At 39.1% G+C, this 23,592-nt stretch overlaps 1 long non-coding RNA gene across 1 annotated transcript; it reads right to left on the reverse strand.

The window, feature by feature from the left end:
- Window positions 1–569: 569 nt before the first annotated feature.
- On the reverse strand, window positions 570–16,014 carry LOC311594010. Its single transcript, XR_014777901.1, has 4 exons — window positions 15,887–16,014; window positions 13,231–13,431; window positions 12,549–12,625; window positions 570–633 (listed from the first exon to the last, which is right to left on the reverse strand). It is a non-coding gene; the product is annotated as an uncharacterized lncRNA (long non-coding RNA).
- Between the last annotated feature and the right edge of the window lie 7,578 nt (window positions 16,015–23,592).

The following is a 23,592-nucleotide window of genomic DNA, read 5'->3' on the forward strand; positions in this document are numbered from 1 at the left end:
AGTTATAGGTCATGCCTAGTTTTGTCTTTGCTAGATATTGCCAAATTGCCAACTTTTATCTACATTACAATCACTGTTTCTCCAGACATCCCATGCTAGGCTGACTGAGAATAATTTTTTTTTATAAGCATCAAACCTACACAATACCCTTCTGGCGTCCACATGGTCATTCTCCACACTGAAAAGAAAGCAGAAAATTGTAGGCAACATGATTCTAACGAAGGTCAGAACTGCCTAGATAGTTATCTCTTAGCTCTCTTTCTCCCTGACTTTAGAGATCTGGCTCAAGAGATATGAGCAGTCAAAATATTGAGGGTTAGGCTGTGGTTCAAAATATGTGACCAGGTCACCTCGGTGAGCAGGAAAGGCAATGAAAGAGTGGTTTCCAGGTAGGATAGACCCCGACCAAGAATTTTCTAAAAGGGCTTTTAATAAATGTAAGACTCCAGTTTTACTTCAGCTCAAACTTCCACAAAAGCAACCAAACAAGTGTTTTTTTTTTTTTTTTTTAGCTATAAAAGGTTCTTGGTTCATTGAAATCAAGTAGCATCTATTGAACACTTAAGTGAGAATAGAGTGCGTGTCCTTATGCTCCCGTGCTTCAGGCTAACATGGACCCCTTTATCAGAGAAGCTGCAATAGGAAAAGTGACGTTGTTAAGGCACAGAAACAGGAGGAAACCAAACCGCGCGGGAAGGTGTTATTTTCACTGCCTGTGGTTAATCCAAGTTTAAAAAGCTTGTCTCCTCCCAGAAGGCAGCACACATTTTGTGGGGGAGGCAGAGAGTGTTCGGAATTATTCCCTTCCCCAGACTGCTAACGATTTAACACCTAAGCAGGAAGAAACTAGCTTTGACCTAAGGATGCATTCCACATCATAAAGTTATCTAGTCATGGTGAGTGTACATGCGGTATAAAACAGCCAGAATGAAGTCTTGGCAATATTACCATGGTGTTGCTTTCTTCATTTGTACACAGGAGACTCAGGAGTTTTCCCTACATCATTTTTACTATTTCTAGGTGGTTGTTATATACCACATGAAATGTGGTTTTCCGGATCCCATTTCCAATCAGTAGAGAAGTGGCTGGTTAGATTCTTTTGTTGCCCAAGTCTCATCTTTCCCACACATGCTTCTCGTATATCTGCAGTTTGGGTCTGCCTCACCTACAGGGTCAGTCTTTTATTTCTTTTCCAGTGAGAAACCACGGATGGGATGGAGAAAGAGTATGGGGGAGCAGTAGGGAGACCCCATCCTTCTTCTTTCCTTCCTTGACTGTCTCACCATGGAAACAATTGTTAAAAACATGTCATATTTTATGACATCAGATGTGTAAAGACACAGATAACTGGAGGAAGTTAGAGCTTAAATAATTATGCCTTTTAGTGCTTCTGAGGCAAGGTTTTTTACATTTGATAGCAAACTGTCAGTATTTTTTGTTTTATTATGGAAGTGTAACAGATCTCAGAATCTATCCAGGCCTCAGCTTCTCCACCTGTAAAGTGGAAACAAGTAACAACACTCACTGCCTACTGTAAGGGCTGTGGAGACAATTTCACAAGGGATCCAATAGGAAGTAGCTAGCAAAGGGCCTGACATAATAGGTGCCACAACCGAGATACTGTTTCTTTTGTTGTTTGGGTATTGAGTGTCCCCAAAAATCATGCGGTGAAGGTTGATTTGTCAGTGGGTGATTCTGATGGGATTAACAAGAATCTTCAGGAGGAGGGACAGGGTGGAAGGTCTTGGGGTACATAGTCCTAAAGGTAGTGTTGAGACCCCATGTGCTTCCCCATTCTACCCCTTGCTTCTTGTCTGCCAGAGGTTTAGCATTAGACCCAAAAGCAACACAGCAACTAACCAGACACTGAATCCTCTGAAAGTACTCCTCAAAACAAACCTTTCTTTCCTGTGAGTTGATATTCTCAGTCATTTTGTCTCAGCAATGGATACACATTGTCTTTCTCGTGTTTATTTCCTCCTACTTACTGTAATTTCTAAGAAATCTTCAAATAGTGATTTGTAATTTTAAAAATAATGGGAAAGTTTTTTTCCTACAATAAAGTCAAGATATTATCTTTGCTACTTTTTCTGTGAACACCTGTGGGTAGGATAACAACTTTGACAAATTGTAGTTTACTTTTGTATTTTCTAGTTGAGCACCCTGAAGCCATGTGATCTTGGCTTGAATTCTGGATTCATGTCTACCTTAACAGAACCTTAGATTGAATCCTGTCTCATCTGCAAGGATTAGAGTGAGGAACGCTTTGAAAACCCGTGTAAGACATTTACTTCAGCACTAAATCAATGTGAGCCTGGGTGATGTATTATGGCCCTCACTGCTCTCCTTAGTTATGCAACTCCTCAGAAGCAGGTATAGGGTGGAGCCAGTAAAACAAAGGGGAAGCCTGGGCTCTATCAAACGAGTCCATCCTTTCTTAAGAGCATTTCAGGTTACTCCAGGACCCTGCTTGTTACAGCCCCTGTATGTTCACCTCATACTTCTGTGATTTTTACCCCCCTTGCCCAGTACCATAATAGCATTGCTCTGCCTGGCCTGGTGTGTAGATTAGACTTCAGTCTGAGGACCTTTCATGACAGAATTGTAGCATTGATTCATGAACAGGTGATGACAGCTTTGAGAAATACACTGAAGTGCAGGGAGTTTAGAAGACCCAAGTCACAGGGCATACAGCTTGGAATTCTCATTTTCCCATAGTCAATCAACTGATAATAAAGTAACTTTCAGAGAAGAGAAGAATGTGACAAGTGAGATAAGTCCTTGAAGGAGGTACTTCCTGACTTTGTGGTCTATTCCCCGCAGGAACAGAAGGAAAAAGAATGCTAAGGTGCAATAGTTTGACCAGACCCCCTGGGCCCTGATCTACCTGTTACCATGTTCTTCTTGTAGGTTTCTAAGATCCTCTGGATCCTTCTATTTCCCCATCACCTATATTTCTCTTACCTAGAGCCCTAGTAGGATGTCCTCACATCTATCCCAATCTCCTGGTAACTGAAGACTTTCTTGGGACATGCCTTTTGGGCTAGTGCCCAATCATAAGTGAGTATATACCATGTGAGTCTTTCTGCTTCTGGGTTAACTCACTCAATATGACAATATGATCATTTCTAGTTCTATCCATTTGTCCACAAATTTTGGGATTTCCTTGTTTTTTTTTTTTTGTTTGTTTTTTTTGTTTTTAAAGCTGAGTAGTAATCCATAGTGTAAATGTACCACAGTTTTTTTTTTTATCCATTCTTCAACTGAGGGACATTTAGGCTATTTCCAAGTTCTGGCTATTATGAATAAGGCTGCTATGAACATGGTTGAGCATATGTCCCTGTTATGTGGTGGAACATTTTCTGGGTATACTAACCAAGGACGACACAAGTAGTAAACATTGAACCACTACTCTGATCTAGCCAATGGACAGGACATTCTCCATAGTTATGTGGAGAGCAGGGACTAACTCTGACATGAACTCTGGTGCCCCATAATTGGTGACCTCCCCTTGGTGGGGAGCCCTGGTGGCACTCAAAGAAAGAATAAGCAGGCTACCAAGATGAGACTTGATAGCCTATGACCATAAAGTGGGGGAGGGGATTCACCTCAGTCATAAACCTATGGGAGGGGAATAGCGTGAAAGTGGGAGGGAGGGAGGAGTGGGAGGATACAAGTGATGGGATAACAGTTGAGTTGTAATCTGAATAAATTAATTAAAAAATAAAAATAATTTAAAAATAAAATAAAATAAAACTAAATGTAAAAAAGAAAAAGAATGCTAAAGTGGTGTCATTAGTGGAACGTCCATTGACTCAGGAACACACTTGGGTTCTTCATCCATGAAGGTGTCTAAAGGAGCAACAAGCACAGGACAAAATGTTGCCCATTTTCTTGTGACAACAAAAATTGCTCTTTCCTTGATTAGGGACTAATTCTTAGTCAGACATGAAAAAATTGCATGGAATCACCTCTGAAAAAGCAAAAGATTGAGGAAAAGACAGCACAAGTACTACATATGGAATTTTGGACACCATAGATACATGGACACTTCTTTTATAAATCAGATAGAAAGATGACCAGTCCTCTTTTTGCTAAGTGTTTTAAGTCCGAACATGTAAACCTTATCTATTTTTTTAGTAAGCACAGGAAAATGTACACTGTGACATAAAATTGGGAAACTTTTACTTTAACTTCTGAGACCTATAGCTTCAAAACCAAGAAAACTAAAGGAAACTAAATACAAGCATAGGTGTGAAGACAAGTCTCTTATCTTTTATAATGCAATTCAATTTTACTAATTTCTATTCCTTTGCCTTATATCAAGATACTATTAGGTTATAATCAGGAGAAATATTGACTAGGACTGGATTCTCTCTCTCTCTCTTTTTTTTTAAGGACTGGATTCTTTAAATATTGCAATGAGTAATAGTCATTGTTTCAAAGACACTTTCTCATTCCTATCTATTGTTGTATTGGATGGAATTTAATGTCAATAAGGTCCTAAACTAGTTGCATTTATTGTTGAATTTAAAATTCATCAAAATTGTATAGTAATCTATCAAGAGGTTGGATTTTTTTTTTTTTTTTACAAAATTCTCCTTATTATTAGTTCATGTTTGATAAGACAGCCTCTTCACATTGCTAACATTAAGCATAATTTCTCTTCAGAAGACAATCACATTAATAAATGATTTTGTGCTATCAAATTCCATTGAGGCCTTTTCTGCAAAACAAACTACAAAATCTGTTCTGTATTTAGAAAAGGTGGCAGTTCACAAAACCGAAAAAGAAGGCCAAAATTTGTATTCAGTTATCAGTGGATAATTCTGGCCTGGAATTCGACTCTCAGAAAATGCTCTAATAAATCCAAGCCTCAAATAAGTTCTTGTCCAGTGAAGCAGTTCATTATCCATTGGGTAGAGTATAAAGAAAAGCTTAATATTTTCTTGATGATTCCCTGCCTAGTAAATTTCATTATTTCTTATTCAGGTAAAAAATAAATTCAACTCTATTATCTGTGATATTTCTAAGTTAGAAAAAATTTCTTCTTTAATAATCACCATGTTTAGAAATTTTCAAGCTTTAATGATTTTTTTCCTCACCAATAAATACGTTTTGAGTAATTGAGATTTTTTTCCCCCCTGTTACCACATATTCCATGGGAGAAGGTTAAACTTTTGTCTTCCTTTAAGTCTTATTTATATGAAAAACTCATAACTTAGGTTAGTTTGAAGTGTTTGCTCTGTACTTTGGAATATGTTTCTCAGAAGAGTAAATGGAAAGTAGATTCAGATAGCAGCTACCAATGAAAAATGATAGCATGAGGGTCACCAAAAATGGTGGGTTCAGAGAGCAGAACCCAAGTTGTTAACAGAAGAACCAGAATTAGCAAGCAGATACCTGGTTATCAGTTCATGACTGGCTCCTACTCTAACCCTGTCTCCATCTCTATTACTTTTCTGAAAACTTGCCTAATAGTTTTGCAAGTATGCAATGACCTAGGAGCACTGCGAGTCACTAAAGCTCTGGGAAGCTGTATTCTGAAGTGACACAGCAGATTTTCCTCTGCTCTAACATGCCATAGACTTTAGGGGAAGAGAAGGAAAGAGTGTTGAAGGGAGAGACCTTCTCTTAGTTCGAGTTTCCATTTCTGTGAAGAGACACAAGGCCATGGCAACTCTTTTAAAGGAAAACATTAAATTGGGGCTGGCTAAGATCCACTATCGTCATGGCGGGAAGAATGGCAGTGTCCAGGTCAGCATGGTGCTAGAGACGGAGCTCAAAGTTCTACATCTTGATCCGAAGACAGCAGATTGAGACTGTGTCCTACACTGGGCAGATGTTGAGGATAGGAGACCTCAAAGCCCGCCCCCACAGTGACACACTTCCTCCAACAAGGCCACACCTCCTAAGTGCCTCACCCTACGGGCCAAGCATTCACACAAATGAGTCCATAGGGGCCATGCCTATTTGAACCACTACAGACTTGCAGACAATTATCTCCTCTGCATTCTGAGAGGAGAGAATAGTGCCCTGGAAGGCAATGACCTTAGACAAAGTGGCTGGAAAGATCAGGAAGATAAATTTATGTTTTTGACAAGGGGACTTTCCAAGCGTGACAATAAAAGTAGAAATCATAACAAAAAATTGGATAGACTTATAGCACAGATAGAGGATAAGTAGAAAAAAATTCAAAATCATAAAACATTAAATGAGGTGCCAACTTTCCCCTCAGGGCCGTCATTGTTACTGCTGAAAGACATGCAAATGAAAAAAAAAAAGCAGAGATAAAGGTGCAGGGAGGAGACATGTTTCTCAACAAGCATTAAAAAATGCATATCCATGCACAGAAGCAAATAATGAAAAAGAAAACTTTGAAATATCACAGGACCACCATCATTCTCCATTGAACAGCTAAAGATAATGAAACGAAGAGCCATGAGAATGTATAGGCTGCTGCTTGCACAGCAGAGGGATAACATTATCAAAGACAAGCTAGATAGAATTACTGGAGAGAAGTTTTTTTTTTATCATCTCCAAAGTCTCAAATTTCCCCTAGTTTGTGACCAAGGAATTATTTTTCTTAGAATAAACCCTGAGGTAAAACCAACCCAATATAAAACTTTAAAGCTGAAAAATATATATCAGAGATAGCTGTTGAATAAATTTAATATGCATATAATTCAGAAACATGAATATACTTTTCAATATAATTGTGAACATGTATATCATTTATACAATTTAATATTTGAACACATTACTAATTTGTTGCGCATAATTGAGAGAGAGGTATGCAATGAGCATGTGAGCACTCAACATCTGTTTATTATATAAACATCTGTGTGTGTGTGTGTGTATATATATATATATATATATATATATATATATATATATATATATATATATTTACATTCTTTAACTTTTTAGTGTGTTTTAATGTCTTATATTTTATGGCAAAGAATGTTCTGAGTGAATGGAAATCCTCTCCATCCGTGTGGAAGGCTGAGTTGGAAAAGAGCAGTTAGGAATCCAGCAATGACAGGGAGCATTGAGAATCCTGCTGTTGGCAGTGATGGTGGGATGAGGATGATGATGACACTGATGGTGGTGCTGATGGTGGTAATAGTGATGGTGGCTTGAGAGAGACTACTGGAACCAGATCACTTATGTCTATTAGGGCTTTGCAACAACCTGACATTTTACGCTTACTCACATTTTTCCCTGTCTTTCCTACAACAGTTGAACCTACCAGGACAAGTGTTTATTTTGCTCTTGTACCTTTGTCACTAGAATCTTACTGCTCAGTATGAGAGTCACTAGCCACATGAAGACATGAGCATTTCAAAAATAACTGATATGTAAAATTGGATATGTCTTTAAGGAATACTTAATTTGGTTACACTCTAAGACAATAATATCTGGGCATAGAGAATTGAACTAAATATTATATAAAACTTAGCTGGACCAATTCCTTTGTAGTTTTAAAAATATAACTAACCATATATGTTCAATATATACTTAACATTAGATAAATTTAAATTAAATAGACATTTAAGAAATATCTGAGGTTATCTACATGGTTCACATACTATTGCTGTTAAAATCACAGACATAGAAGCTGCATTGCTGCCACTCATTGCTTGCTGAATAAGCAAATGAGAAAGTGGCACAGGCTTTTTTGTGTGTGTGATCTCCAGATTTTATTTCTGATGCCAAAACAGAGGGAATTGTTAGGAGAGAAGCTGGTTTCTGACTCATACTTGTTGAAGTAGCTTCTCTCAGACTCTTGTTTTTCCTAGAGTATTTCTGAGAGGTCCTGCTGACCACTCAGCAGACATGTGCCTGGTTAGAAAGATCTACGGGTTCGGGCAGAAAATTCTGCTGTTGCTGGTATAGTAGTCAAAGACTTTGATTTGACAGAATCAAGAATTGTACTAGTGGTTTGCAATTTTAAGTTCAATATCTTTATCTTGGTGCGCATTATCAAATAGATTTGGGCAGTGAATTTGTCTCTACACCTATAATTTATTAAAAATGTCATGAACTAACATACAAGTAGAGGCCAGTACCTTTTGCACTGAGACATGTGCATATAGAGCAAGATTCTGAAGGGGCTGCTTTTCAAATTCTTATTGGTTTAAGAGAGATACTCCTTTTTTATCCATCTGTAAGTGTAAGAGATGAAATTCCTAATTATGCACTTACCTGTAAGGGTTTCACACACATCTGTGTTGGCCAGACATATATTTATAGAAATGATCTTTTCCTATCTATAGAAATGTAGATGAGTAAGTTTTCAAGAATTTATAGGCAGCCATAGAAGTGTTTTCTAAGGGGATGACAGACACTAAGGCTGGATCCTGCTTCAGGCAGTAGCAAGCAAGTTAAACCATCGCTGATTGACTTTTATTAACTCTGATTTGTAAGGCTGATAGGCTCAGGCTTGTAGCTGATGGACAGGTTTTTGTCAGTCAGCCAAGATATGAATCCTAGAGAAATGCCAAAGAGAAGAGACGGTGTTGTTCTCCCAAATCCATTGTACTTTGAGCGTTTGCTACTTTGGATTTTTCTGTTTTACATACCCAAGCTGAAATGTTTTTACCAATTATTTTGTCATTCTTTATAAAACTTAGTTTAATCAGACGCGGAGTCTGATCCTGGTGCTTTAGGCTATGGCTGTAAATAGCAACGATGTGGAAATGCTATTTGTTTGAGCTGCTGAATACATTGCTTAAGAGAGCAGGCTCAAGAATATGAACACATGTTTTTTGTTTTTTTCCCTCCAACTCCTAGCTCCCTCCAAGGGCTATTTGTTTACTGAAAATTTTCCTTTAGTTACTCTTTAAAATGATTTTTATGGGCTACTTAGGTATAGATTAAAACGCCCTTTATGTAAATAACACATGCCTTTGTTGTTGGGTAGGCGCTAGGACCAGGTATATAGCTTGTCTTGAGAGTTCCATGGCACTGGCTTGTCTACTGGCTCTCGTTGAGCATCACCTGGGATGGTCAACCCCTGTTCTTGGTAAATACTTAGTAGACCCTGTATTAAAACTTCACAAAGGTGTGGCATGTATTATTCCTATTTTCAGTGTAGAAATGCATTTTTAAAAAAGTTTTTTATTTTTATTCTTTTTTTTTCCCTGAAGTTTCCTGCCAGTAATGCCATTGAGTCCCCTCAACTACTTAGTGCTTTTTGTCTCAGCTGTAGGTGGATCTCCCAAGCCTTCTTTTACGTTCCTCTCACTAAAATCTGATCTCTGAAATGCTCCAGTGATTGCCTTCTCACTCAGATATAAAGGCTGATGAGTTTTCATGGGATTCCTGTTTCCTTTGAGAGCTGTTTCTCTAAGTTATTAGAAATCTGTTTTGTTTTGAGACATTCAGAGACTTTCGAGATGTATTATTGAATCCTAAGAATGCTGTGACCACAGAACACACTCATTTTGGTTCTTTCCGGTGTGTTATGGTTTAATGGTTCAGCCAATAACCTGTGTTGGTAAAATATCCCATTTGTGCTTGACAAGACTGTTGTATACAATGTTCTATAAAGGTTTATCAGGACATTTAAAAAATATTCTTATTCTAAGGATGGGGGAAGTTTTCTAACTACAATTATAGACTTTTGTATTTTTTCTTTTCAGTTTCCCACTCAATATTTGTTGGCCCTCAGGTGGGGCGAGGGAAGGTCTCCTCCTTGTTGCTGGGTGGGGATGACAGTCATATTCCCACCCCTTCTTCTACTGCTACCAGGCATGGTGGCCTTGTGGCAACTAACTAGGTGGTGAGGGGACTGGATCTCTGGTTGGCTTTCTCTGGCTCTGCCCCAACCAGCTAGCTGGAAGAGCGACTAGTCGGCACTCCTATCTGTGTGGGGGGTGCTGGGGGATGGGCTGATGTACTTTTTTTTTTTAAATCAAAGTTGTGATTTTATTAAAGTACACTATATTTACACTTTAAAGACAAAAGGGCCACAATAGTCAATGAGCACTGTAACATTCAAAAAGCTACTTATTAAAAGTGAAGGATAAAGTGAGATTACCCATGATATTGGCAGATTAAAATTATTTATGAGTATGAAGGTAGATTTGGATAAAGTTCTAGAAAGAATACAGAGAAGGATAAACATACCCAAGAGGATACGGTGCACATTAAATAAGACCACAAGTGATAAAAAATGTAAATAAACACCACAATATTAACCAAATTATAGGAATTAATATGCATCTTTCAATCACAATATGGATATCAACGTTCTCATTTACCCCATAAAAAGTTACAGACTCAGATTAGAATTTGATTAGGAATCAGGATCCACCCTCAATTATCCTTACAAGAAACATAATTCAACTTCAACTATAAAAACCAGCTGGGCTGATGTATTTTGATGCTAATTACTGCTTGCTGTCTGACCCACCTTACGCTTAATAAAAAGCCATCCCACCTGGGCAGGGCAGGAGATAGGTGGGGCTAAGAGAGAGAGAGAGGAATTCTGGGAAGAAGAAGGACTGCCAGGAGAAAGGGAAAAGGAGAGAGACCTGAAGTGAAGAGAGGAAGGCTGCCATGGGTCAGCTGGAGGAGAAGCACATGGCCCACGGTGTGGATGGAGAATCCAGCCCAGATGAAGAACATGAGCAAGTATTTGGGATTATGGATGAGAGGTAGCTTGATAGAAGTTATTAGAAGCAGATGGCATGGGATTGAGACAGGGATCCCATGCCTGAGGCCTTACTGTGAAAAGTAGTTTAGAGGATTGATATCTGCCCTGGCCCAGGTGAACTAAGGCTATTTTAAAATATAGCAAGTGTCTTTGTCTTGATTGATTGCTAGCTGGGCCTACAGATAATACAGGTAATACATGTAAATTTAAAAACAATAGTGGGGAGGTGAAGATCTGGATTTCCATGAGATACCCAATGGGAGTATTGCATCACTATTCAGAAGGGAATAGAAACTGTTTGGCTTTTCTAGATATTATCTGGGCATCATGATCAGGATGCTGGGATGATGTACTTCCATTCAGGTATTTTTCTGCAGGTGCTTTTGGAAAAACAGAATATCTCTGTAGTACACACGGGAATGAAACATGTGCATCAATATTTCTTTCTCGTTGTGTCTTTTCCTTTGTGGTTTTTTGGGGGAAAGAACAAGCTGTTGTCAGAAACTGTTGTTGTTGCTTAGATCTGGTTTGTTCTTTCTCAATGTTCCTTTGGGATGCATATGTTTTAAAAGAGGAATTAGTTAAAATTATAGTAATAATTTTCCAAAAATAAAAGCTCCAGGCCCTGATACATTTACTGGCAAGCTCATCAACCATTTGAGAAAATATTCTTACAAAATTTTTATAACCTTCATTGCAAGATCCACTTAGAAAGGATTATTTCCACTCTCATTCCATGAAGCTAGAATTACACTCATGCTCAAATTGCACCAAAATATTAGATTTTTTTTGAATATTAATGCTAAGACCTAGAACAATAAACCAGCAAATTGAATCTAGTATTACTTAAAATTTTAACGCTAGGACCAAATGGGTTTTATCACACATATACTAGCACTGTTCAACATTTTAAAATCACTTTTTGTAATTTATCATACTGGGAGGCTAAAACTGAATAAGCGGACTTTCATGTGACAAGGCCATGCTGTGGTTGGATACACATAAGTACATAAATACATAGATAAATACAAAGGTTCTTATGGTTATTCCCTAGTGTGGCAACGTTAAGAGATGGTAGGTCCCCTTAGAGGTGAGATCTAGTGGGAAGTCACTAAGGAATTGAATGGTTATACTTTAGACAAATTATCTTAGCAGTGCCAAGATCTCAGGCTTCCTATCTTGTCTTGTACAGTGTCCCCCTTACACCTGCTTGTCCCCTTAAAGATGCTGTCTGTCATGCTGAGCCACAGCCAGAAGGCTCTTGTCAGCGAGTCTTGCCATACCTCTGGGGCAGTCTCAAAACTGAGTAAAAAAATATTTTCTTAGTAAAGTACATTAGATTAACACACAGTAAGAAAAGATTGAAGAAAGCTCAATGCATACATTAAAAATTGTTTGCAAACTAAGGAAAGAACCATCGATGTGATAAGAAACATCACTTCCCCTTGGTGGGGAGGCCTGGTGGCACTCAGAGGAAGGGGAAGCAGGTTGCCAGGATGAGACCTGATAGGCTGTGATCATATGGTGGGGGAGGAGGTCCCCTTCTGGCACAGACCTAGGGGAGGGGAATAGGATGAAAGAGGGAGGGAGGGGGAACGAGACGATATAAGTGAGGGGATAACAGTTGAGATGTTATTAGCTCAGTAATTTACTCAGATGTAATCTGAATAAATTACTTACATAAAAAAAAAAAAGAAAGAAAGAAATCTCAAGAGCTAAAATAGTGTTTCATGGTAAGATACTAGATTTTTCTACTAGAGGGAGATTTAAGGGGGAGATGCACACCTTTTATCCTTCCTTTACAATATTGTACTTGAAATTCTAGCTAATGTGTGATCATCAGGAAAGAGCATGTGTGTAGGAGGCCATGGTACCTAATGCTTACATTTGCAGTACTTGTGAGGCTGAGGCAGGGTGGGTTCCATGGATCTGACGTATTCCTTGTGTACTGAGTTCCAGTGCCTGTGTGGAAAAACACAAAGCATGCAGACACACAGTTTGCAAAGGAAGAAAGAAAAGAAAACTACTTTCATATACAAATGATGACTACTTTATGTTTAGAAAAGCTTAAATTTTTGATTAAATAATAACTTGAATCAATAAGCAATTATAGAAAATTTATTGTACCCAAACGTTAGTTTACAAAAGATTATCACTTTGCCATGTGCTAGCAAAAATAACCAAAAAGTAATATTTGTGATTAAAAAACACAATACAGAGGCTAGAGAGGTGGCCCAGCACTTAATTGTCCTTGCTGCTCTTGCTCAGGACTTAGGTTCAATCATCCACAGAGAAAGCTCCTAACTACCTGTAGCTCTAGTTCATGGGGATCAAATACTCTCTCTTTTCTGGTCGCCACAGGCTCCTGCACACATGTGGTGCACAGAAACTCAATTAGGCATGCACACATAAAAATAATAAATAAGCAAATTCTTTGGAAAAAATATAATACAGTGTGTATTAGCATACCCTCAAACGAAATACTTAGCTAGACTTATGAATGTGTGTAATGTCTTGTTGTGGTTTAAAATATAAGGTGTTCCCTGTAGTCTTGTGTGTTTGAATACCTGAGTCCCCAGCTGGTGCAGCTTCTTTTAAAGACTACTGGACAGGAGGCGGTAATGTACTTGAAGTACGTCACTGCGTCGGAGCTTGATGTTTTATGGGCTGACTTTGCTTCCTGAGCACTTTCTGCTTCTTGACTAGTTGTAATTGACCAACTGTGGGTGAGTCCTGAAGCCATGCCTTTCACATGACTGTGGTGTAATCTGAAAGTAGCACACACTCTCTTAAATTGCTTAAACTTGGTCTCAGCAATGAGAAAAGAAACTGATAGAGGTCTATTTGAGAAAAATCACAAGAATGACAATATTTGCAAAGGACAATTAATGAAAACCGTACGTTCTTAAAATTTAACACAACAACTAGCAAATAAAAATCATTTTGAAAGGACCTGATAGGCTGTGATCATATGGTGAGGGAGGAGGTCGCTTCTGTCAGAGGTCTAGGGGAGGGGAATAGAGTGAAAGGGGAGGGATGGGAAGATACAAGTGATGGGATAACAATCAGGATATAATCTGAATAAATTATTAAAAAATAATTTTTTAAAGTGAGACAAAGTTGTTAAAATAAACATCATCTGAAATGTGTTAACGGCTAATAAAAATTTGGAAAGACAGTCAACATTACGTATCAGTAAAGAATTGAAATTCAAACAATAAGAAAACATTTCTAACCCACAGTGTGGCTAGAATCTTAACCTGTAACACCACTTAGTGCTGGGGAGCATGTGGGGTAATAGAAATTCTTTCTCATTCACAGTAAGAACGGAAGATGGCATGACCACTTTGGAAGACAATTTAGCAATTTTGTGCAAAGCTCAGCAAAACCTTTTTTTTTTTTTTCCCAAATCACTGAAGCAATGGAAATCAACAAGAAATCAGGAACTAGATGGTTCAAAATCGGGGTTTGGGATTTAGCTCAGTGGTAGAGCGCTTGCCTAGCAAGCGCAAGGCCCTGGGTTCGGTCCTCAGCTCTGGAAAAAAAAAAAAGCCAAAATAGATAGTTCAAAGTCAGCTCTTTCAGCAAACAATGATGTTACAACGGTCCTTTGAAGGCATTTCTGCCTTCAAAACCATGGTGTTCTCTGTAGAGTTCCAAGCCATAGCCCCATTCACCAGCTTCTCAGTGGGTGTTTTGTTTTGTTTTGTTTTTTACTGATTTAGTAGATTCCACCTTTTTATTGAAAATAGAATTTTCTTTCATATAAGATATCCTGATTATGTTTTCCTCTCCCTATACCTCTCTTAGTTCCTCCCTATCGCCCCTCCCATCCCGGTGCACTCCCTTTCTGTTATTGAAAACAAATAGGCTTCTAGGGATAATAACATACCAAATATCATATTATATTATATAACATACTAATATAACAATATAAGACTAACACTTTGGAGTAGAACCAAACAAACAAAAGGAAAAGAGCCCAAGACAAGGTGCAAGAATCAGAGATCCTCTTGTTCACACACTCAGGAATGCCATAGATAGACTAAGCTGGACATTATAATCTATACACAAAGGACCCTCTTTCAGCCTTTTCACTCTTTTCCATGCAGGGGCGGAGGAGGGTGTCGTTGAGGCCCGAGGGGAAGGACTTGCTGGAGATACCCCATCTAGGGCTGCGTGTTGCAAGGTCTCTCACTCTCTGCTGAACATCTGGCTGTGAGTCTTTCTATACTGTTCCCCTCTGCTGCAGGAGCTTCTCTGATAACGGCTGAGCCAGGCGTTTATCTATGAAAACTCACAGCACTCTTAGTCATATTGTGCAGAAACAACATCCTTTGGTATTTACCCAAAGAAGATGAATAATTCTGTCCACACAGAACCTGCACGGGAATGTAGTAGCTTTGTCCGTAATTGCTCCAATTTGTAAACAACCAAGATGTCCTTCGGTGGGTGAATAGATTAATAATCTATGGTCCATCCAGGCAAGGGGATATTTCTCATCTCTAAAAAGAAATGAGCTACAGATCTATGAAAAGGGAAGAGGAACCTTACCGCGTATTAGTAAGTGAAAGAAGCCAGCTGGGAAAGTACAACTATTGAATAATTCCAACTGTATTAAATTCAATAAAAAGCAAAACCACAGAGACAGCAAAAGTCTGCCATTAGTAAGGGTTGCTAGGGGGAAATGGATAGCCAAGCCTAGACAATTATAGGACAGTGAACTTATTTTATCCATAAGTATAATGATGGATATATATATATGTTTCCCCAGTAGAAGTAATTATTTTTTACTCTGGTAGATAGCCAGGTGTCTTTCTTTCTCTTCGTTTTTAATCATTCAAGTGGTGCTCAAAAATGGAAAGAATGAAACATTTTCTAGCTCTTTTCTTCTTCTGTTTTCTTCTTTTGTTTAAGATCTGCTCTTGTCTGCTGCATCTTAGCAACGTCCCTCCCAGAAGCTTCTGGAGGAGAGACTGGGGGTGCTGGGTCCACAGTGCTCAGCTGCGTCACTTGATACCCAGTCCAGCCTGTCCCTGCAGAGCTTGTTTAACTCTAAGAAGCAACTTTCTTTCCACCCATGCGTCTCACTCTGGGACTTCTTAGATGATGCCCTTGCAGGTTAGAATCAGGGGAAACAAGTTCGAATGACACGTTATTCGTGGGTAGTGCCCCAAGCATAACCAAAGCCCACTTTCAAGGGTCGACTTCTAATACCCCTACCGGAAGCACGGTGATAAGCCAGACGCGGACACTTCCTTTGACTTCTGCCAGACGACACGGCTCCTTGGAGCAGATTAGAATGAAGTCTGTATTAAGAAGCATGTTGGAGCCTCCCTCCCCAGAGGAGAAAACAGTTTTCAGTCTGCGACCAACCCTGTAAGTGGAGTCAGAATCTAATTGTTACATCATCCTCAAAATATTCTATCTACTGCAGAGGCAGCTTATAGACAGACCAAAAATCACTGCCTTCAAGTGTCATGCAATAATTTTCTTTTCTCTCTAGCCTCATTTTAAAAAAATGATCTGAGAGGTCTTCAAAGGGTAAAAAATTAAAAATTTAAATGTTTTATCCATGTTATCTGATTTTTCTCTTTAGACAAAGGCTTCATGTTGGCCAGCCTTGAATTCTGAATTTCGAGGTTGTCATCTTGAATGCAAGGAGTTTTTTCAAAGTCATTTTCAATGCTTACTGGAGCATGCCTATCTCTCTAATATTAATGAAAATGTTGTCATAAATTTAGAAAACATTTAGGTGTTTCTAAAGATTTTCCATTTTATCCTTAGCTTTTCATTATGTATTTATTTATCACCAAGCAAATTGTGCCTAGCCTTTGAGTTGATTCTGAAAGACTGCAAAGAAAGGAAATCTCAACTGAAGACTTGAGCTGAAATCTTCCCTATACTCGAGACCTTTAGGAGAGTAAGAAACTAGGTATATGACTGAAATCGCCTGTTGAGTGGCATTTACTGCTGAGTAATAGATCAAAATATCATTTGTTACTTATTGTCACTTGATGTTTAGCAGCTCCATGAAGCTTTGTGGCTCCCTGGGGTTGGAGGATGCGTAGGAACAATTAGCAGTGGTCTGCAATTCATATGCTATGCATGTCAAGGGTGGGTCAAATAGTATAGATTTCTTCTTGTGTTGTTACTGTGCAGTGAGATGCTGAGAGTGACTTAGATGCAGTGGCGTCATATACACTACTGGCCATTATCTGGGAACTTCCTTAGGAGAACAGCTACCAGGGGAAAGCACCTCAACCCTCAAAGCTGGCTTAGGCTTTTGCATAACTTACATATGAGAGTGCTCTGGTACTTCTGGTCCTATTTTTGGCATGGGAATCTCTGGACTTGGTTTAGAATGTAGGAATCCAATGACACTTGTCAAAGAGAGGGAAGCAATGAGTCCACATTATGTCAGCACTGGAAATCAAGCACCTTGAATTGGGCTACTGGCTTATTTCCTAATGGCTGAGAGAGGTGAGGAATTGATGGAATTACTTGGATGCATGGGTGTTCGCTTTAAGAAGCTCTGCATTTTAATCGTGGTCCTTAGACATTGGGATGCATAGCAGTTAGGAAGCATTAAAGCTGGACACAATCTTTATGTTTTTATACAGTGTACATTTTAGATGGAAATAAGAACAGAAACACAATTCAGTGCTTAAAAACAATCGGGTAGAGATGAAGATGAAGGGAGCCAGTATGTGGGTCATAACTATAACAATCCTTCAGAAGAGACATGAAGTTCCCAGCCATGCCTGTCTCATCACCTGGACTCAATACACACAGTTCATGCTAAGAAGACTGGAGTTTCTTTTGGGGATGGAAAGGGAAATTTTCAATCCATGGAACATTTGGTAATTGGCTCCAGGGATGAAGTAATAATGATCCACCAGCATCTTGTACTTTGTTTTTTGCAATGCAAGCTGACTGAACGTGAAGGTTTTAATTGAACTGTTCTAAGCAGCACCATTGTTACAGGACTTCTTGTCAAGATGAATCTTATATGAAACCATCTTCCTCAAGAGCACCATAAAAATGCTAGACCATAAGAAATGTAAGAATTGTTAAAGTACAAAGTGTGCACCACTCTACTGTTTGCACCTTGACTTTTACTCAGCTTGGGTTATGACACCACATTGATTGGTTTCTTTTAGACTTTGTCTGTTTTTAATCAGCTTCACTTTTGATTTTCTGTGAGCTCACCCTAGTGAGGGTTCTTAGTTTATTTTTATTTTGGGGTTGGGAGGGTACCATAGATCTGGCCATATACATATTCTCAATCCTACACCTTTAAAGCAAACATTTACGCACACGTGAGAGTTTGTTTGAATAGTCTGTTAGAGGCAGTTCAAATTTTACCCTGCAAAATCTTGAGCAGGAACAGTAAATAGAATTTTGTGGAGATAGGGTTTGTTCTGAAGTAGAATATGTTCTGTTTTCTCAGTCCCTGGATATTTTTTTTTTTTTGTGGCCTAATGAATTTCACAGTCATCCCAAATTTTGTCACTAGACTCCAATACAAATAGAGTTGCAGTCTTTGATTTTTCTCCATTGGTGTCTATAATGGTCTTGGGGGATATATATGTTTAACATACATGCCTTAGATGCAGTGCACTCTTCTAATGAGTGTGAGGCAAGCTTGGTGTGAGATTCAATCTCGCCAGCTGGGAGGCACCAGTAGATGACTTTAGTAGGAACATGCCATTGGTTGGTGGATAATTCTTCTGTGCTGTTAACTGATAACATGAATGCCTAGCTGCTAGGCACTTTATTATATGTTCTGACACAAGACTTACTTGAAGTCTTTTAAGGCAAATAGTCACCACTGAGTATAAACCAGCGGGCCCAAGAGCTGTGCCACATGCTTCAAATGATTTGGTGTTGGCAGGTAGAAGGCTGGGATCGTTGCCTCTGGGGAGGTGACAGAGTGAGGCCTAAGCTGGCATTATTGGTGGCTTATCACTGGGCTGTAGGGTCTGCCTCTCTTGCCTCCTCACTTCTCAGAACTTCTGCTCTGTGGCCATTCAACAGTTCATTAGCACGCGGATGAGAAGTGTGCAGGCTGAGGGGGCCTCCCCGGGTCCCCACATTACTGCTGTCAGCGGTTCTGGGAGGAAGGAGGTGTGGGGGACGAGGCTGAAGCTAATGGCTGCAGGGAGGCCGCGGATTACCTGTGGTTTTCATTAGCCCCTCTCACTTGTTATGAGTGAAGCTAGAGGGACCGTGGCTTTATTTTCTTTATTTACCTGAATATGCAGCATGCTGAGCCCCAGGTTAAAAAAAAAAATCCTAGCTTGCTGTTTATGCCTCACTGATAACTGGAACCTAAGGGAAACTAAGTAAAGTCAATTAGTATAGCTAAGTTCTGTAAAGTAGCTATGTTTCTCTATGCACACAAATATGGGTCTCTCTCTCTCTCTCTCTCTCTCTCTCTCTCTCTCTCTCTCTCCTCTCTCATCAATTCCTTTCAAAGACCTTCATTACACGTGGGATTTTTCTTAGTTCTTTTATTTTGAACACAAATGATTATTTGTGGAAGACACATTAGTCTGAAACCGACTCAATCAATTGGATAATCAAAGGGGAACAAAGAAATTTAACACAGGCTTAGTAAGGATTTTATGAAACATGACCTTAAAATTGCAAGTCTTTGATGTTATTAAATAAACATAGGCATTCAGCAAAAATAATCAGCTTCAATATAATGTGAATAAGTGCTTTGGGTAAAATAACAAGTGTCAGAGTTATATGTGCATTGAAGTCGGGCTGTGTTCTGAGCAGCTCAGACCCACAGAACTGGAGAGAGCTTGTCAGAGAGAGAGAGAGGTGTGAATGGCTCAATGTCTCTGTGAATGGAATCATTTATTAAACATGTGAGAGACCTGAGCATGGTGGTACATGCCTGTAACTCCCCACCTGGGAGCCTGAGGCAGGAGGATTCTCAGTTTGAGGCCAGCCTGGGAATACAATGGGACTCTGTCTTAAGGAAAATAAAATAAAATGAGGGGCATTCCACAAGGTTCTCAAGTAACGGATTTAATACAGGAAAATTTCACTTGAAAGTGTAACTAGATCAATGAAATAATATAGATTTCTGACAACCTCAATCTATATTTCTAGAAACTTTGTAGACACATTTAACTTAGTAAAAGTAATTCTGGGACATTCTCATTAAAACATCATGGATAATCTTATATTTAAACCTACTCTTACATGATAGCATATATTAGTTTCATAAAATATGTTCAAATTTTATTGTGTTAGCAATGCAACTGCCTTTATCTCTACCCTTGTGGTGATATTATTATCACCCCTGTGGAGAGTGGTATAATAGCATTTGGAAAGAATTTTATAAATCCATCTCAAGCATACTACGTTTTAATCATACACTCTTCAAAAATCGTATGTGTTATTTTTGTGAAACGATACGCAATTAAAATGGAAATTACATAACATACATCCACACTATCAACGCACATATATTTCTCACTGAGACAGACTGAAGTTGGAAAAGTTCTTGTAATGAGAGACAGTCCTAGAGGCTGTGTCTATGGGCCTCTTAGCCGCTGGCTCTGACTGAAACACAACTCCTGCCAATTTCATGTTAGTGTTTGTCAAATGACACGTCTCATTTGTAGGATGTAATGGTGGCACTATCAGTTTGTTTCAAATTGTGAAAATTAGGGTCTAACAACTGGTGAAGAAAGGAGGACTGGAGGACACAGTAAATGCAGCAATTCGTGTCGCCTTTTCCTTTCTGGTGCTAAGTGGATGTGTCCTTGGTACTCAGATATAATTTACTTTTGTTTCATGTACCCTGAGCCACAGAGGCTGGATGTTAGAGTGATCCATTGGGTCCAGCCAACGAGTAGAATCTACTTTACCTAGTCTGTTTCTTCTAGACATATATGAACACTGGTGCACTCCCTTCTTTTTGGAATCATGGCTGTGTAGTCTATGAGAAAATGCTTTTTTCAATGAGGTGGCTTTGGTGTTCAAAGCTCCTAGGCATTTCCTGGATCATTTGGAGAATCGGCCAGCTGCAGGAGCTATGTACCTTGAACCAGGTTCCAGGTCTCTGGTTGAGGTCTCTCTCGATGTTCCTTTCTGAATGACATCTTTCCTGGGAATGATAGGAAAAACTTATTTTCCTATAAATGGCTTTAAAAAAATTATTTGAACAGAGATAAGCTGCTGCTTTTGTATTTAAGGGAACAGTTTGAAAATCCAAACTGAAACCATAGTTGGAGGTTGACGGTGCCCTAGCAGCCGGAGGACTGTTGGTGAATACTGACGGCATAGTGAATTTACATTTTATGTATTAGAGACAATAGTTTAAACTCTGGAGCATGCTCAGTCTTAGCAGAGGAACCCAGTCACTGTCTGTTCCACGCATTAGGAACGTGGACTTGATATGTGCTATCTATCATGAGAAATTTTTTTATTTTAGTTTGGGTCACGAGGCATGTTATAGAAAAAAAATTCTGTTTGAAGAACAGAAAGCTTGAACAAGAAGCACACAAAGTCTGCAGCTTGGAGAGGCCAATGCTTTGGAGGAGTAGGGCTTTTCAGCTGAGATGGATGATGTTATAACCAGGATTGACCAAAGCTATTTGCAAGTAATGAAGATCAATCTGGGACAGTATCCAAAAACCATGTGCACCCAGGATTGTGGTACATAGAGCTAGGACTGAGGACAAACGCTAAGCCTCAGGATGTGCCAAATGCCTGTCCTGGGCTAGCATCACTACCTGGAGCTGAGCAGATAGAAGTGGAAGGACCCATTGCCTTTGAGATGACCACTCAGAACTGGACACCTCCTTGTGGAGTGTGGGCCTTTGGTGTTAGAGATGGGGTAGGCAAGAGCGATTGATGTAGGAAGATGCAGAGTAAGGGAACTAAATCTCAAACAAAACACTTTAGAGTGACAATGTGGTTTGTTGGTTGTGTGATATTTTACTATATGCTTGGTGGACAGGAACAAAAATTTGCTGTGTCTAACAGTTGTCTTGGTCTAAGGTCCTTTGCAGACTTCACTGGTAAAAATCAACACGCTGGCTGAGCTGCTTTTCAGTAGACTCTCAGGGAACACCCGTTTCCTTGTTTTCCCAGCTGGTTCGGGCTGCCCATCTTTCTTGATTCACAGATCCTTTCTTTATCTTCAAAGCCAGCCACATCGCACCACCTTGTCTTCCTATCACAGTGGGCACAGATTCCATATTTAAGGACTGGTGTGACGAGACTGAGCTCAGGCAAATAATCCAGGGTAATCTCCATACCTCAGTGTGTGATCATAATCATGTCCTCACAGTCTGGCTCGTTGTGTAAGAGAACAAATTCATGGGTTCTGAGAATTAGGGTACGGACATAACTGAGGGGTCACTATTCTGTCTATCTTGCTGATATGTTATGCAGTTACTCACATTAAATGATTTTCTTGTAGAATAGCCAGGGGATTTGATCTTATAGCCAGTCAATCTGTTTCTCACTTTTGTTCATTCATCCACCTGTTCAAACTTCTCCATACATTATTCTCCATCTGTTCACCGAAGGAGATTGTGTCATATCTGATCAAGGCTCACATAAAATCACTTCAGCCACATTTGGGCAAGTTGTAGTCCATGGATGGAACCTAGCTGGCCATATTGATAACTGTTTTGTCAGAAAACAGTGGCACGAATTGATGTATATGATATTAATGGTAGCTTTCATGCTGTGATAGTGGAGTTTTAATGACAAGATCCACAGAACTATGTAGTATCTGGGCATTTTACAGAGAAAGTTGGTTAATTCTTAATCCAAGATAACAGAATCCATGATAACAATTAAGTGCTTGCTGTATAAAGTATCAAGGTATTTAGCTAAGAGTGTCCTAAATAATGGGAAAGTACTATACTATGAAAAACAAGTGCAAAATTTACATGCTTCAAAAGAGTCACCAAGATCCTAAAAACCCTTCTAAGCTCTCTTTTATGTCACAATGACACATTGGCTCATGTTATAACAAGTTCTTCTAAGGATCAGATGATATACTTTGAATAGTTGTGATATATGGAGGTGCCCACAGAACATTATTTTTTAATACTATCTTCTTTGATAGGAACATCTTCCAGATAATAGCTTGAAATAAGACACTAGAATTGTAATTAGTGTTTTAAGACAGTCACAAAAAGCTCAGTCAACTTTTGGAAGGAGAAGTTACATGCTAGCATCTGAGATGGTCGTGCTGATGTTGAGAGCTCTGAAATACCACCTGAGCAAAGACTCAGGACAATGTGCACGTGGCATTAGGCCACAATTATTCAAATTGCTTTTGGAAGCTTTGGTTAGGGTATTGTGGACCACAGAAAATATTTTATGCTGCTGAGAAAGCAGTATTTTGGGATGCATTGAATAAGAAGTCGCATCTATAATGTTTAAGATCTCATCATGTTTTGCCTTCTATCCTTTTTGGTTTTTTTTTTTCATTTCTTTGCATTTTATGTTTCACTTTTTCTTTTTCTCTCTCTTATTTCTATTCCTGATTCATTTTTTTTATTATTAGACATTAGACATTGAGACTGTTTTTCTAAATGATCTTTCATTTTTTTCCACACTATTTGGAAGAACACTGGGGAAAATGTGATCAGGAGACTGATATAGTGCCAGGAGATCCTACACAGGCTTGTGGAGGAGACAACACATCATTGCTCTTACTTAATGCTACAATACTGCCATGCCAGGCAAGATGTGCCCAGGGCTGCCATAGTGGCATGACTGTTATGAGATGACTGACCACTCTATGGTGGGATCTAGGCCTTCTTCACAGGAATGGCCTTAGGTCCAATACTATACAGCCAGACAAGAAAGCTCATGGCTCGGGAAGTCATAGAACCTAGGTTGGAATCTATTATTGTTAATTGTTACATAGTGATGCTTGT

This window comes from Acomys minous, assembly GCF_964271855.1.
Source record: "Acomys minous genome assembly, chromosome: 3".
NCBI lineage: Eukaryota > Metazoa > Chordata > Mammalia > Rodentia > Muridae > Acomys > Acomys minous.